Genomic DNA, 15,912 nt, shown 5'->3' with positions numbered 1-15,912 from the left:
CACTTTGACCACGCCCCCCGCCAAGCCCGCCTTGCTTGGCCCATATTATTCCACGTCATAGCGCACCCGCGCGCGCACTTGGCAAGTACTATAAGTACTATTTGCTGTGCCGATCCTCTGCGCATCTCAGGACTTGGAGTCGGAGTGTTTTTGCATCTATCTCATCACTCGTGGATTTCCCTCTGACTGAGTGCCGTGCAAGCAGCCCCTGTTTTCACACGGAGGACGTCTTTCTCTGCAGCACCCGACCTGCCTGGTCTAAAGGAAAGCAACAAAGGTGACTGTGTGTGAAGCTCGTTGTGCCCTTCTAGTCAGCATCCACGTTGTGCACTTCTAGTCAGCATCCACGTTGTGCACATCGTGTTTGTGTGTTACCTTCAACCATCCTTGTTGGACACTAATATAGCTCTCCTATTTATTTTTTTTGTGTTCCCTTAAAGGACTGTTACACACCTTGACCACGCCCCCCGCCAAGCCCGCCTTGCTTGGCCCATATTATTCCACGTTATAGCGCACCCGCGCGCGCACTCGGCAAGTAAAATAAGCACTGTTTGCTGTTCGCGGGTCGCGGGGTCCTGGTCCCAGGTATCATTTCTTTATTTATTTTGTTATTTTTTATTTATTTATTTATTCTTTCTCCTCTCTAATTTGTGTGGCCAATTGCATGATTCCTTACACATTAACCACCAGCATGCCGCCCATTCTAGAGACTCGGACAAAATTGATGGAGTCTGGGCGTGCCAGTGCTACGAAAAAAATTCTCCTTCAACCACGACTCACAAGTCTATTACCATGTGTGGGACGTGCTACTACTCAACGTTCACACTCAGTTTCTAATAACATGCAACTGTGTCCAACTGAGGAGATCATGTCTGAGGTTGAGGGTCATTTTGGCCTCCCGCCCCCAACAACTCAGCCTGTTTTCATGGGGCCCAACACTCGAGATCAACCCTCTGGCCCCAGTACTCCTGACCCTACGCTTATAGCTGCCCCTGATATGCCATCCCGAGAAACCAGTTTGCATGGTGCCCCCACTGATAACACACTAATAGCAGCCTGTGCTGCAGGTGATCTACGACCCACCACAGCTCTCTTCCTGGGAGACACCATGCCCCAACATGTTCAGTGCTTATTTCTGGCCCAACACAAACTGAGACAAGCTTACACTCATTTGACTATGATTGGGGAAACAGAGGAGGAGGATATTGAATTTATGAACCTCTCCAAATGGACTGAGGAGCGTTCCGAAGAAGTCTTCTATGTGTGCTCAAATACCGGTGATTTAATTCAGCTAGAGCAAGATATTAATAGCCATTTTGGTACAAATGGCGAAAATCTATCACCTGTGTTGCCCCATGATAATACGGCAGTGGTTGAATCGATGGCTTTGCCTGTAACACACCTGTCTCGTCCCCCTGAACCAATTCAGGAAGCTGATTCCTACATAGCACCTAACCCGAGGCAACCACGTTTTGATCAGGTTCCCGAGTCTCTGATTTCTTTCTCAACCCCAATCTCAGAGAGAGATACTCTTTTCCAGAGGCTCCGGCCCTGAACAATACGTTGTCAGCAATGAATACAGCCCTGCTAGCTGTTGCAAAACTGTACGAGGGCTTGGATGCAAAAGTCTCAAAACAGGCTTCCTGTCTTGAGCAGCTACTTTCCCTGTACTCAAAAACCATAACACAAACCAATCCATCGAATCAGATTCAAGAGCTTTTGAGCTCAAAAATCACCCATGCAGTTTGTACACAGACACATGATAATAATTTCACTCCACATACAGGAGGGGCACCAATCCAACCTAAATTGTCTACAATGCCGAAAACAGATCAATCTTCTATTACAATCGAAGATATCAACTCCCTTGACGGTACCACTAAGATAACGGCAGGTTCTGCCATGGTACCGTCAACTGGTTATACGAATGCTCCCACGTCCGTGCTTGCCTCTATACCAGAGCCAAATGTTTATGCGGATGCTCCTGCACCTGCTGTAAGCCTTAAGACAAACCAACTCACCTGTCCCCCAATGACAAAGAATATGTTTGAGGTATTTGGCATAACCTCTGCCAAACCCACTACATTACGGTCCACCAAAAGAAGGAAAGTCCAATTCGTCAAGCTCAAAACTCCTGCCACAAAATCAACAGTGGGGAAAAAACGAAAAAATCAGGAGGATTCACCAATTGATCAGTCGAACATCTCTGTATCTGATCCTAGCATCATGAACCCCGAGGTGACTCCTATAGGTGTGCCAGTTGTTCCGCACAAACCATTGGACGATCTGGTGAAGATGGTCGAATGCAACAATGAACAGCGAGGCTCTCAGTCAAAAAGCCCTGAAGTACCTCCCCTGGTCTCCTCAATTGTTGCTGCAACAGCACTAGCGGAGTCTGTGTCCCAGTCACCTGATCCCCAGAGTGCTCCCATGTTGAGGGCGATTCAGTTGCAGGTACAGAAGTCCATTGACTTATACCTGAAGTCTCTGCCAAATAAGTCCCCACAGACAATAACACAGGAGCACCGTGACTCTGTGCACCTAATAGCTGTGGGTGACCAGACCAAGACCCACTGTTCACAACCTGACAGACGAGTTCCACAGTCCTATGGCCAACCTGGACAGAGCCCAGATGCTCACGCTGCCCTGCCAAGAGAAGATAGTTTCGCAAAAAACACGGAGGATCAAATCAGAGCCTCAGTGGAGGCATATTTGAAGCGTAATGCTAGTCCTAATCCTCAGACAAATTTATTACATCCGCCTCAAGCTTCTGTTTTTACTCCTGTCCCCACCTCTAATCAAACTTCAGTTTCTCGACAAGAGCTACGAGAAGAGATCAAAGCTTCTATTGAAGCCTTTATCCACCAATCAAATGAGATGAATCCATCTAAACTGGCAGAAAAAGGGTTTCCTTCGCTTAAACCCCTAATACAGGGACCACAGGCAACTATTGCCACCGACCAAGATAGAAGAGCCCATTCTCCGGGAAGGCTACCAATACTGCGAGAGATCGACCTGCACAGATCAAAGCGAAACAAGAACCATTTCACCATCGCTTTGTAATAAAATGTCGAGACGCACCATTTAAATCCTATGATCTGAATCGGTCAAGTATCCTCAACATCTGTGCAGAAGTTCCGGCTCTCTCAGCCATTTCATCATTGGATATCGAACAGATCGAGTTTACAAACCATGCTGACCTGTCTGTTGCCCGTTTATATATTCGATCTTTATTGGTAGCTGAGACCTTGTGGCAGGCCAGAATGGCATTATTTGACCTGGGGTTCACTTTATCACAAGAAACAATGCCTGGTCCTACAACATTACAGGGCCATTCGTCACACATATTTACATCATCCTCCAATGGCTCCTCTCAGCAAGAAGTGACGAATCGAACCAGACATGCATAACTATGCCATGACACGAGGATTTTAACTTTGATTTCTTGGAATACACAAGGTCATAGCCATCTCAATTCTATACCAAACGAGGACCTAAGTGACAGTGACATTGTTGCCCTTCAGGAAACATGGCTTGTCTTGCCACCGATCTGGGACTCGCATACTATCCATTTCACTCCCGCAGAAAAAGGGGCTCACGGCAGACCCAAAGGAGGGCTTATACTAGCAGTAAAAAAGACCTTTGGTCTAGAGGCAACCATGTGCAAGGTTCCTTCTGGCTCATTTCAGGTGATAAAGCTATCTAATACTCATCACAGAATAGCAATTGTTAATATCTACTGGTGTAGTAACACATTAGCCTCTGAAGAGTTTTTTAAGCAATTTGTGGAAATTTTAGATGGATTGGCCATTGAAACCGCCTTAACACACATTCTAATATTAGGCGATCTTAATCTACATCTTATCTCAGAAGGGACCTTCCCCTTACCAGAAGATGAAATTAAATGGTCATCTATTATGGCTGAGCGCGACTTCTTGATGATAAATGGAAATGTGAGGGGCGACTGCCCCGCCCAGCCCACCTGGCAAAGAGGTGCCCAATATGCCATAATTGATCATATTTATATTAATGCTAAAAATTTTAACTCAGTCCAAAAAGTTCTTAACACGGATCTAAGTGATCATCATAAACTCAGACTGTCATTACAGATTGGCTACACGCAAATGACACAATGGTTTAACACGAATGTAATTGGGGATGTCGTGAATATTGGGAGAAATAGATTGTCTTGGGACACAGAAAAATTGAGAACTCTTGTTTATAACCTTGAGACCATGTATCGGAGTAATCTTGTGGTTAAAGATTATACAACTGCCATGCAGATGTTTACTCGAGTTACTTCAAGCAATGGGCTGAAGAAACAGCGGCACACTCATGCCCATGATCTGGAAATAAAATATCGAAAATCTGACCTAAGACGGGAAATTCGATATTTGCGGAAGTTACAAAAAACAAATTTGGCCGAAGAAATAAGAGCAGCCAAACAAAAGTATAAGAAATGGCTCAGAGTAAGAAGAGCCAAGCTGTACGAACTAGAGGGGATAACTATGCTCAAACAATTAGTTGTAAAATCCACAGATGGTATCTGGGCCCTGCTCAATCGTATATCTGACATTTCGCAACACGTAGCCCAAATAAACTCAATTTCATCTGAGACATGGCAGTCGTATTTTCAGAAACTCTATCTCTCTCCCTTTCCTGACATGCAACTAGATCTCAATTTGTCAATGGCATCGAAAGAACTCACGTTTGATATTGACGACATCAAATTATGCATCTTGAAATTGAGCTCGTCCCGGGCAGTAGGCCCAGATGGGCTGCATAATGCCATGTTAAAAACGCATATTGATGAATGGGCAGGCATCCTCTATCATATTTTCAATCATGTGTCGAAATCTGGTGTTATTCCTGAGACCTGGAAAAAATCCATTATTCTCCCGATTTACAAAAAGGGCAATAACGAGAATCCTAGATCATACAGGCCAATTGCATTACTGGACTGTCCTGGCAAATTATTTGCCAGAATACTATTGAAACAATTTACTACATGGCTAGAGAATAGTAATCTGCGAGACCCATTCCAAACGGGCTTTCTGCAAGGGATAGGCACTGGTATAAACATCATTACCCTATCAAGCCTTATCCAACGAGCCTATCAAAGAAAACAGCCCCTGTATCTCGCCTTTATCGACTTTCAAATGGCATTTGATGAGGTGCCAAGAGAGCTCTTATATAAGAAATTGGTCGATGTTAACTGTCCATGGCACATTCTGAAATGGATAATCCAACTATACACCAATACCACACAATTCAAGTGAAACTCACCAACAATGGCTTATTAACTCCTCCAATTGTCACAGCTAGAGGCCTGAAGCAGGGCTGTTTACTAGCCTCAGCCCTGTTTAATTTTTTTGTCTCCGACATTCAGCAAAGCTTTAGTAAAGTAATATCTGATTCTCCTAGGATTATAGGAGTTCAGATCCAATGGCTACTCTATGCTGACGATATGGTCCTAATGTCGCACACTCCTAAAGGCTTACGTCAACTATTAGGTTCCCTCGACGTTTATACAAAAGCAAATGGCATAACAATTAACATTGCTAAGACAAATGTCGTCCAATTTGGCACTAAGAAGCAAAGCATATCTCAGCTTCACTGGCCTCTTCAAAATAGTAAGATCACTGTTACTAATGTCTATGTGTATTTGGGTATGGTTATTTCCAACTTGTGTGCCTCTGATCAGTATAACAAAAAAGGGCTTCATAAACTGCAGATGTGCGTTTCACAAGCTAAGATCATTAAAGCGAGATACTGTAAATTCTCTCTTTTACCGATCCTTACATACTTTAAACAAAATGTGGTTCCAGTCATTCTATATGGCGCTGAGACCCGATGCATCATGTCATACACCTATTAGGCCACTAGGGAAGGTCGATTTTGGAGACAGATTTTACAGTTACCAACCTCGCAACCGTTGCCACCCGTAAGATATGAGCTGGGGTTAATCTCACTATATGCAATCTATAAGTGGAATCTATGTGCCTTATACCGCAAATGCCTCTTAAATCAAGCCACAACAGGGATTACCAATAACATATCTACCTATCTACTAAGATCTATGGATACCTTCCCGAAAGCTTGGCGGCAAAAAATCCAATCTATCCTAGGAAAAGCACAGATAGATCCAGCCTTGTTACTAGAAAATCCAGATAAAGCTAGATCAAAAATCTGGGAGGTTGACTGGATTCACACACGCCTGGATGTGTTAACTATAAAAACTTTGAGGTTTTTCCATTTGAACTTAAATGTTATAATACAGTGGCTGATTATATGGTGAGATCTCCTAGCTCAAGTCACCGTAATGGTTTTATGAGATTCAGGCTAAATCTGTGGTTGACCAACGATGTGTTAAATCGCAGGGGCAATGTTAACAGCTATTTGCCCTGCCGATTCTGTGAACAGCATCCTGAAACCCTTCAGCATCTATGCACAGAATGTGACAGACTAATATCAACCCGCTGTACTCACTTTAAACCCTTATTCTTGGCCCAAGAGATCCTGACCTCATAACACTTATGGGTCCTATTACTCCATACCAATAGAAAGGCCGTAAGATATGCTGTGGTTAATTACTTGCATCAGCTCAAAATACCAATGTATGCAGAGCCAAAAGTTGTTTGCGATGTATAGCATACTGTATAACGTTCTTGTTTATCTCTTTTGTATATATTTTATCTATGTAAATTGTTGTGAATTTGTGCACATGTGATGTATCACTTGTTCTTAAAGTTGAAAGGTCTCGATTTTTGATCGCGACCAAATCAACTATTAATTAAAAAAAAAAATTTAAAAAAAGAATGCTGGCCCCTACCCCTAGACACAGTTATGTGGAGATCCCCCCACCTGGGCAACCTGTAAAATAAAGATATAGCACAAGCCCAGTCCATATATTGATCAATAGTCTTATTTCCTCCTATAATGTTTTTACCCCCCCAATGTACCTGGTGGAGCAGAATTCTTCGAAGAAGTGGCGATGGATCCTTCTGGAGTGACCCCCTTTCAAGCAGGAGTCACGGAATGTCGAGAGGCGTTGAAGAAAGTGAACTTGGTGTTGACGGCGTCAATGAGAAGTTCGAGGGTGCCGAGGCCACGGCGTTGATCCAGGCGGTGCTCGTCGGCGACGTCCTGCGAGGATGAGGTGTGCGGGGCACCTCAGCGTTGGATAGTTCGGGGCCGCAAAGAGTTTCAGAAGAACTGTGGCCCAACAAGGGCGGCGAGTCGTCAAAGTCTTTGTGGCCTTCAGGTGGCGGGAAACCTACCGGCGGATTCTCTTTGGCGCGTCGGCAGCCTTGACTCTCTCCGGCAGGATAAAGCGGTCGTCGGTGCGGACAAGGCAGTCCTTCGATTCAAATGTTCTTAGGCAAAGGAGCGGGCGGCTCCGGTCGGCAGCGGCAGAGCGTCAATCGGTTCTGGGGCAACACAACTTCGACGGGCCTCCAGCGGTTACACAAACCTGCGAACCCTGGTCGACAGCAATGGACTTTGACGGCGGCGAAGTCCGGGTGCTTCACTTCGTTCTCCTCAGTGGTCCCCATCTCTGGTCGGCAGCCTTTCGAGGGTCTGACTTCCAGGGAGCTTTGGGGAAGGTTAGCGGTGCTCGATGGTCCCTCGAAGCACGGGAAGAGGGCGCCTTACCAGGTCCTCTCTCGGATCAGTCTTCGGCGAATTCGGCAGCTTTCAGATCAGGTCGAAGCAAATGCGACAGCAAGTCTTCTTCTTCCAGCTGGGCGTCGAGGATCAGCAGTTCCAGTTACTCTTCAAGTTTAGACACAGCTTCTGAACAATTTCCAGTGGTGAGAGGTCCCCAGATATACTATTCTGTATCTCATCCACACTGCTGGGTCACAATCAGAAGCAAATCATACAGAAGGGCATTCATGCAGTCAGTCAGCCAATCAGGCACACAGTGCATTCAGGCCATCCTCCTCCCTCTCAGACACTCACAACAAGGAATGTGGATTGGGACAAGTACCCAGCCATTCAACACTACACACTGCATTCAGGCGAATTTCGGGCAGGGCTGTCTCAGTCTTTGTCTCTCATACCAGAAACTAGACAGCCACAACAAGAAGTGCATATTGGTCACACACTCTATTCCCCCAGGTCCCACCCACAGGGTGTACCCACAACATACAGTCACTAGGAAGGCTCCAGCCAGTCTGGACTGGACTTCACAACAACACCATATATGGAACTTCCACCCAACAGCCAGTCAGGGGGAAGGGACAGAGTCAGGGCTTCCCGGGACTTTGGGAAAACAAGGTAACAGGCAATAGAAAGCAAGAGGCCACAGGGGCCATCTTGTTTTCCATCATTAATCAACTAATTCCAATGGCAGGGCTTGGGTATCCCAAAATGGAGGATAAGGTGCCATAAGGGTATCCCATGGGTCTGTACACCAAACCAAAAACAGGAAGAGCTGCACTGCCAGGAGTCCCACATGGACTCCTGGGCAGAAACCAGCACAGAACACAATGAAAAAGGACTACAGGACAAGGACAGGGAGGCCCTGTCCCTCCAATGCATTTCCAGCATCACAGCACCTAACTCCGGACAGGAAGGTTTTCTTAGGGGTACCCTAGTGACAGGTAATTCTTCCACCCCACCGGCAAATTCGTAGTTGTCTGGTGTGATAACCTACCGGTACACGTAATTAACATCACATTAATACTGCACTGGCCAACCCGTAATGAGCCCCAATTGCATCCAGCCATATGTCTTGTTTAAAACAGCCATGGCAATATAGAAGGGATCCAGTCTCCTTTTCTAGTACATTAGGAAGCTCTGTTTAACTTATATATTCCAGGTGGAGCAATGAGTTTAGCCAACAATGGAATAGTACTCATCCCCAAATGTAGGCTAAACATTGCTGGTGGCAGCACTATGATTGTTTTGGGTGCCAAATTATAGACTCGTGTGCCACGAGACATACCTGGATAGCCTACACACAGTTTCTTCCGAAAACATTAAATATGTGTATTCAATTCATGTGCACTTGTTTCTCACAGATATAGACATGCCATAATCAAAGTTTCAAGGTATTTTAATGCCTGCATACATACACATGTCTTAGGGTTTGAAACCAATTGGTATCAGGTATTAGTGGGAATTTTTTATACTAGAATCAAACTGCATTTGATCAAAACAATGAAGAATTGGAAAGATACCAACAAGAAAATACAATTAAGAAAATGTTAAAATGGATAGCCGATTGCCAAGTTTACAAAGCACTAAGTATTTACACTTTTGCTAAGAAGTATAGTCCTCTATATAAACATAAATATTGAAATAACATAAAATAAACAACTTTGGGAAACACAGTAATGACACCATTTACTTTTTAGAAGATGTGAAATTGTTTTAAGTCAGCAAAACTCACCCTAGAAAAGAGGAGGGAAATCTAAGGGAAAACAATACCAGGAATCACAAAAACAGGGCCACATACTATAGCAATGAATATTACATATAAGAGCCACCATTTTTCAGGGTTGGAAGTATTAAAAGGCTAACCTACACACACGATTCTAATTTAGTAGATCTGAGAATTGGCTTGCATAGATTTTATTTAGAAAACTGAGATCATGACCATGTTTTGAAAATCAAGAGCCTGGCACTCCCTCCCACTCTCTATCAGATAGTGAAATTACCTCAATTGGGTGAAACAGTCATTACTTTTGCACAGCTAGAACGCCAACTAGACATCACCCATCTGAAACCTATTGGCATTCAATATTTTGAAATCCAAGAAAGAAGCATCAGAAAGAAGCATCAGAAAATACATCTGTGTCCCACTGACTATGGAGCCTTCAGAATTCAGTAACTTAAAATCACTACTGTAAAAAAAAGAAAACTATCTGCTGTACTCCACCTTGCAATAATGAACAGGTTCAATTGAAACACAGGAAGTATTATAAAAACTACCTGGTGAAAAAAACTTCCTGGTCACCAAACTGTGAAAACTAATACCAAACATAAATAGGATATACAGCCTGATCCAAAGCTGAATGTGTAACAATGGTCTCGTGCTGAAAACCAGCAAAACTGAGTTGATGCTGGGGGGCTCAGAAGCAAAAACTCACAGGAGGGAGCTGGAATATGTCCAGATTCAAATTGATGGATGTATGATCAAAACAAAAAGTAAAGTCAAGACCCCTGGGGTTTATCTCAACCACAATCTGAATATGAAGGCACAAGTGAGTAGCTTGGCTTCTTCAGCCTCATATTACATTAAGCTAATGACCCATGCACGCCCATTCATATCCAGACAGAACCATGGAACACTTGACAGGACTATGATGGGCTCCAGAATAGATTATTGTAGTAGCCTACTAGTTGGTCTACCGAAAGCCGAGATCAACCGGCTTCAGGTGCTGCAAAACAACCCTGTGAGAGTTATCATGGATCTCAATAAAAGGGACCATATCTCTGAGGCCAGGAGAAGTCTTCATTGGTTGCCCATAAAAGATAGAATCTCCTTTGGCCTCATACTGATTAGTCACAAGTGTTTGAGAAGCACAGCCCCAGTTTGCTTGAAGGAAGAATTGGCATTAAAAGCTTGCAGCCCCGGATGCATGGAATACAATTCCCTTGAGTCTTAGAGAGGACATTTCTACACCTGTCTTTAGAAAGAAACTAAAGACATTCCTGTTTAGTTAGAATGTTAATTTCCATCTATGCATTTGTCTATATATGCTGATATTGGCTTTGGTTGGCCTCCTCTGGCCTGGGTGAAGCTTTCTTCCTTCTTTTATGTGTGTGTGCTCGGCACCCTTAAGCCTCCGGGTCAGTGGTGCGCCATATAAATCAATAAAAAAAAAAAACACTTTTAACAACCTTTAAAGGATATTGCTAAAGATAACAACATATATTATTAAAAGGTATAAGGTTTCCAACCATGCATATTTCATACATATTACTTTAAAATTAAAAGTTGTTAAATCATCTACCCTGATGCCCAATTCTATCACGTATAGGATCGATCAAAGAACATACAGCCAATAAGAAGGATACATTTATTAACAAGTGAGTGCAACCTTTGCCATTGAAAGTAAAGGACACAGAGAGTGTACTCAGTCACACTAAAATACCCAGGCAATAAGAATGACTGGTTAGTAGTATTAAATGTAAATGTATGCTATACAAGCATTTGAATAACAATTTAGGGATTAATACCCTAAAACATGTTCTCCAACACAGTTATTAAACTTGTTACTCACTATGACACAGTTCTGGAAAATATTGAATTTGTATTAGACTATAATTCATATATGTTGACAGAAGTATGGATTGAAAATCACTCCAGTGTACAAGACGTGAATCTGGCAATACTCTTTTGAGAAGCTAATGAAGCATGGAATGAGGCCATCACTGACCCATACAAACATGTAGCCTTATTGCTACAGTACATGGATGATCTAAAATGGATGTGGAAAAACACAGAGCAAGAATTAATTCATTGCATTTCCCATTTGAACAATACATTTTGAATGTGAAATGTATCACTGGTTGCAATGTATCCACATAATTGAATATGTTCTAGATCTAAGAGTCACAGTAATACATAACAGAATAATAAGCCACATGCTTAGGGAAGCTACTACTAAATACACGTCCATCTTGACTGATCATGAGCCTCCAGTTTGGTAAGCTTTATGGGGCAGAGATGAAAACAATTCCGAAGTTTCATATACTAAACACAAAGGTTTCCGACAAAAGGAAAAGGGTTAACAGAACATCAGTAGGACTCATAATTAAGCTGCCATGAGAAGCAGAGCTTATTTACTCTCTCCTAATAGAAGTCGCAAAACCAGTTCTGGAACGATAAGAGTCGTCACACCTTACCACAGCAAGAGAAAACAAATCAAAACGATTTTGCAACACTCTTGGCATTCAATCAAAAAGGATGAGCACCTTCTGTGAGTGCACATAGAAATCATGATCCTGAGCTAACTTTCCAATGAGGGTGTACTTTGGCAAAAGATCTAACAAGCTGCCTACTTACATTGACACAGAATGTTTCTGTGTTTTTCCAAGCGTGAGCACCTGCATGTAAGTACTTGCAATCTGAATGGCATTCAGTATTTCAAGCACTGAGTAGCTGATCAAACCTGAATGTTTTGTTTAAATCTGAAATGCAATTCATCCTTTGTCGTATATTCCATTCAATCCCCAAGCCCCAAAACATATATCAATTGCACCATTCGACTAGTTACAAAACAGAGAGCAGAACAACTCCTAGTAAATACCAATCTGAGACAGCATGACCGCATGCACAGGACATATCCACTGGCCAATTCATTCGATTAGCACAAGTACCTTCGAGCTTCAGAAAGGACAACCAAGAGATGAAAATAAGGCAACTGGAAGCAGAAAATACTGTGCGCCAGGGGCGTTGCTAGGGGGGGGGGCTAAAGGGGCTATAGCCCCTGATGTTTTGGTTGTCACCCCGGATAGAATCTCAGGAGCTACAGCCAAAAGACTAGCTAGCCCCCAGTCCCAACAGTACCAACATCAGCTTAGCCCCGGGTCTTTTCCAGACCTAGAAACTCTCTGCTGTGCGCTTCAAATATAAACAATGCTGGGGACTTAACACTGAGGAAAGACTTCCTTTATTCACCAATTTGTAATTCAAGACTAGCATTTCTAGCATTAACTTTGCGTCTCTCATATTTCCAGTCTCCCATTTGCGTAAACATTACTTTGTACAAGGGTAAAGCAACTGTAGTACATTTGCCAGAATCAATCTTGTCAGTATACACTTTCTCTCCCTCTACCTGATTATTCATTTTCTGTGAACGTCCATCTTGCATTTTAATTTCTGCTGCGTTGACCTTCAATATAATTGTCAAGGGTGACACACTTTTTGTTGCTAAGATTCATTTTCACACAGCAAGAGTTCTTAATGTTGGTGTAATATTTGTTTCTTCCTTTATAGAATTAACAATCAGTTTGGATTAGTAAGCTATCCATATCTATGTTTAAAGGGTGTATTTTTCCAATTTTAAATGTAGTGATAATAAGCAGCCTTTTGTTGATCGAAAAAGGATTTGGAGCTGCGCCTCCCCCACCTCACCCAAAAGAAGGATTTATCAACAAAACCAACTCATTTAGAACACACAGGAGTTTTATCAGAGCACAGGATTCTATGTAAACAAGGGATACTATACAGACACCCAGATGTGACACCCAGAAGTGACCAAACACACAATCATTGAAAAATAGTGCAAAGGTCAAAAAGACCAATGTAACCAAAGTGTGTTTCTCTTGGTATGGTAGGGAAATAGAATCCAGTGATGCAATCTGACTTTTTGATTGCCTTTTTAACGCCCTTTTATTCAGCAAATGCTAAAGCTTCTCCACTCCTAAATTAACCGACATGTAACATGAACGAACATGAAGGGCACACAACCCTGCTGCAATTATCAGCATATCAGCAATATCATGAAAGGCAATTAAATCACTCATCCACATACAGGCACAAAGAACAAATTGAGAGATTCATGTACTTGCGATTTAACTAATGTCATTTATGTTCTGAAGTGCCTGTGCAGAATAATGTACGTGGGCATGACAACAAGGAAGGCTAAGGTCTGCTGGACCGAGCATAAATCCAATATAAGAACCAGAAATGTTCCTCCCCGGTTGCGTTACACTTCCTTGAAGCGCGACACAGTGAAGCACAACTGAAATGTGCAATTCTAGAACAGGTGAAAACGCCAAAGCGAGGAGGTGATCTGACTTGTCGGCTATTGCAGAAATAAGTTGAGTGGATTGCTAGTTTGGACTGCGTGGCACCAAAGGGGGATAAACATTGAGTGTGATCTCACATGTTTTATTTAAGATGGACTGTTTATAAAGATGTTTCAATCTGGTGAGATTGTGAACAGGCTTGTCCTGTGAAGTAGGATCTATGTTGAAAACTATATTTCTGTACAAATGGTTCTACATTTTATACCGGTCATTAGGCATGATATATCTAAGTAGATTGGGAGCAGGAGATACCTGACAGCTGGAAGATGTGGATCATGCACTCTAGAACTGTAGATACATGCCACACTAGCCCAACTAAGATCATTGGGGTTAGAGCTAGAGAGGGTGGGTTGTCCCATTCAGTTGGGTACTATACATACATCTGAGTGAAATGGGGAGGGGCCTTATGGCACCCGACCAGCTCCGCCAGATTTGTGCCATGTTAGCGGTCTCCCTATTATGCTCTGCTCATTTAACTTCTAAGGTGGTTGCGCTCTGTTAATTTGCATGTAAGCATTGGAGTGGGGAGGGGAGGGGCCTAACGATTTGGGACCGTCATCCCTGGACCGGTGAGATTTAGAATGCCTTGTTATTATTTACAACTTACCTGATTGATTCAGGGTTAAGAATTATATGAACACACTTTGGCTATTTTATATGCAGCCGTATAGGGAAATTGATGCACCGTTGAGTGGTAAGCAACATGGATGCTTCCGAACTTGTGTTGAAAGGACCGAACATCCAATCTTGGTTAAACGGATGTAATAGGTAATAATGAGGTCATTGGTGCGCGAGGGAGAGTGGCGATGGGGCACTGGATCGGTTCCCCGATCTACGGCAACATGGACCTTCCCCCTGTGGCTGGATCGAGTGATCCCAGAAGCTGTTGTTGAGATATATAATCTGGCCATATTTAAATTTTTACCCTTAATGGTTGTCAAAGTTTTTATCTTTACCGGTGGTTAACATTTGGAAACTATAATTGTCCTGGTAAAAAATAGTGGCCCTCATTCCAAGGTTGGTGGTAGTCATGGCTCTATTAGCGCCATGACTTCCACCAATAACGGGACCTTGTCCGCCCTCATTCAATGGGAACTTACCGGTCCAGTCCGACCTTGGCGGGACCGGTAAGTCCCCATTGAAAAAGCCATTCCGCATTCCCATTTCAGCCCCCATAGGGCTCTATGGGAAGGCGCTAATAACGGTACTGCAAATTGCGGTACCGTTATTAGCTCTGAAGTCCCTTAACAGGCCCCGTCCATAACGCCTGGTAAAACCAGGCGTTAAGGACGGGCCCGCTAACGGACCTCGGAATAGGGTGCAAAGGGATTACCGGTGTCCTTACCGGTGCCTGTAATCCCTTTGCGCCAGCCTCGGAATGAGGCCCAATGTGTTTGTTTCATGCCCAGTGCCATTTATTGGGGGTCATTACGAGTTTGGTGGTAGCCATGGTGCTATTAGCACCATGGTTGCCTCCAAAGTCGTTTCCGGGTCCGGGTTCTTTGAATGGGGACGTACCGGGTCATTCCAACCTTGGAGGACCCGGTAAGTCCCCATTCAAAATACCCTTCCCCATTCGAGCCCCCATAGGGTTCAATGGGAATGGGGAGGGCCCATAAATAGCGGGCCCGTTATTAGCTCCCTGGTCTCTTAGCGGCTCCCGCTAAGGACGGCTGGTTTTACTAGCCGGCCTTAGTGGGACCCGCTAAGGGACCTCGGAATGCGGCGGTAAGGGGTTATCGGCACCGCCATCCTTACCGATGCACTCATAATGAGGCCCATTGTCTTTGATATTACAACTATGAGGCTAATCAGAACAATGACTACAGTATAAGAGGTTTGTTCATAAAGGGAAGGTTTCTAACCATTTACATTGAAAGTCAGTACTTACAAGATGGCTGCCATCTTTACTGCTTACCGGGACTAATCACATCAGGCCACGTGACTGCCTGATGTGATGGAATGCATTTAGGAAGGGAAGTCTCCATGGGGCTCGGTCATTCCGCAGAGTTCCTGTTCGAGTGCAGATGAAATTCTGTAATTGTAAGTAGAGGAGTGAAGGGGAGTGTTTGTAGGTTGTATATAAGGAATGGTTGAGGCACCCTATATGTGGAGTGACTTATGATGGCTTTATGTGTCAAT

At 43.5% G+C, this 15,912-nt stretch overlaps 1 protein-coding gene and 1 long non-coding RNA gene across 2 annotated transcripts in view; one reads left to right on the top strand and one right to left on the bottom strand.

Moving 5' to 3' along the window:
* Nucleotides 1-15,912, bottom strand: part of GPR143 (G protein-coupled receptor 143) — a 450,704-nt gene that overhangs the window by 95,830 nt on the left and 338,962 nt on the right. The window lies entirely within an intron of this gene.
* LOC138527821 (uncharacterized) overlaps nt 1-15,912 on the top strand; it is a 143,653-nt gene that overhangs the window by 117,075 nt on the left and 10,666 nt on the right. The window lies entirely within an intron of this gene.

This window comes from Ambystoma mexicanum, chromosome 7q (assembly GCF_040938575.1).
Source record: "Ambystoma mexicanum isolate Mex_15411 chromosome 7q, UKY_AmexF1_1, whole genome shotgun sequence".
Classification (NCBI taxonomy): Eukaryota; Metazoa; Chordata; class Amphibia; order Caudata; family Ambystomatidae; genus Ambystoma; species Ambystoma mexicanum.
This window is presented reverse-complemented; position numbering and strand designations above follow the sequence as displayed.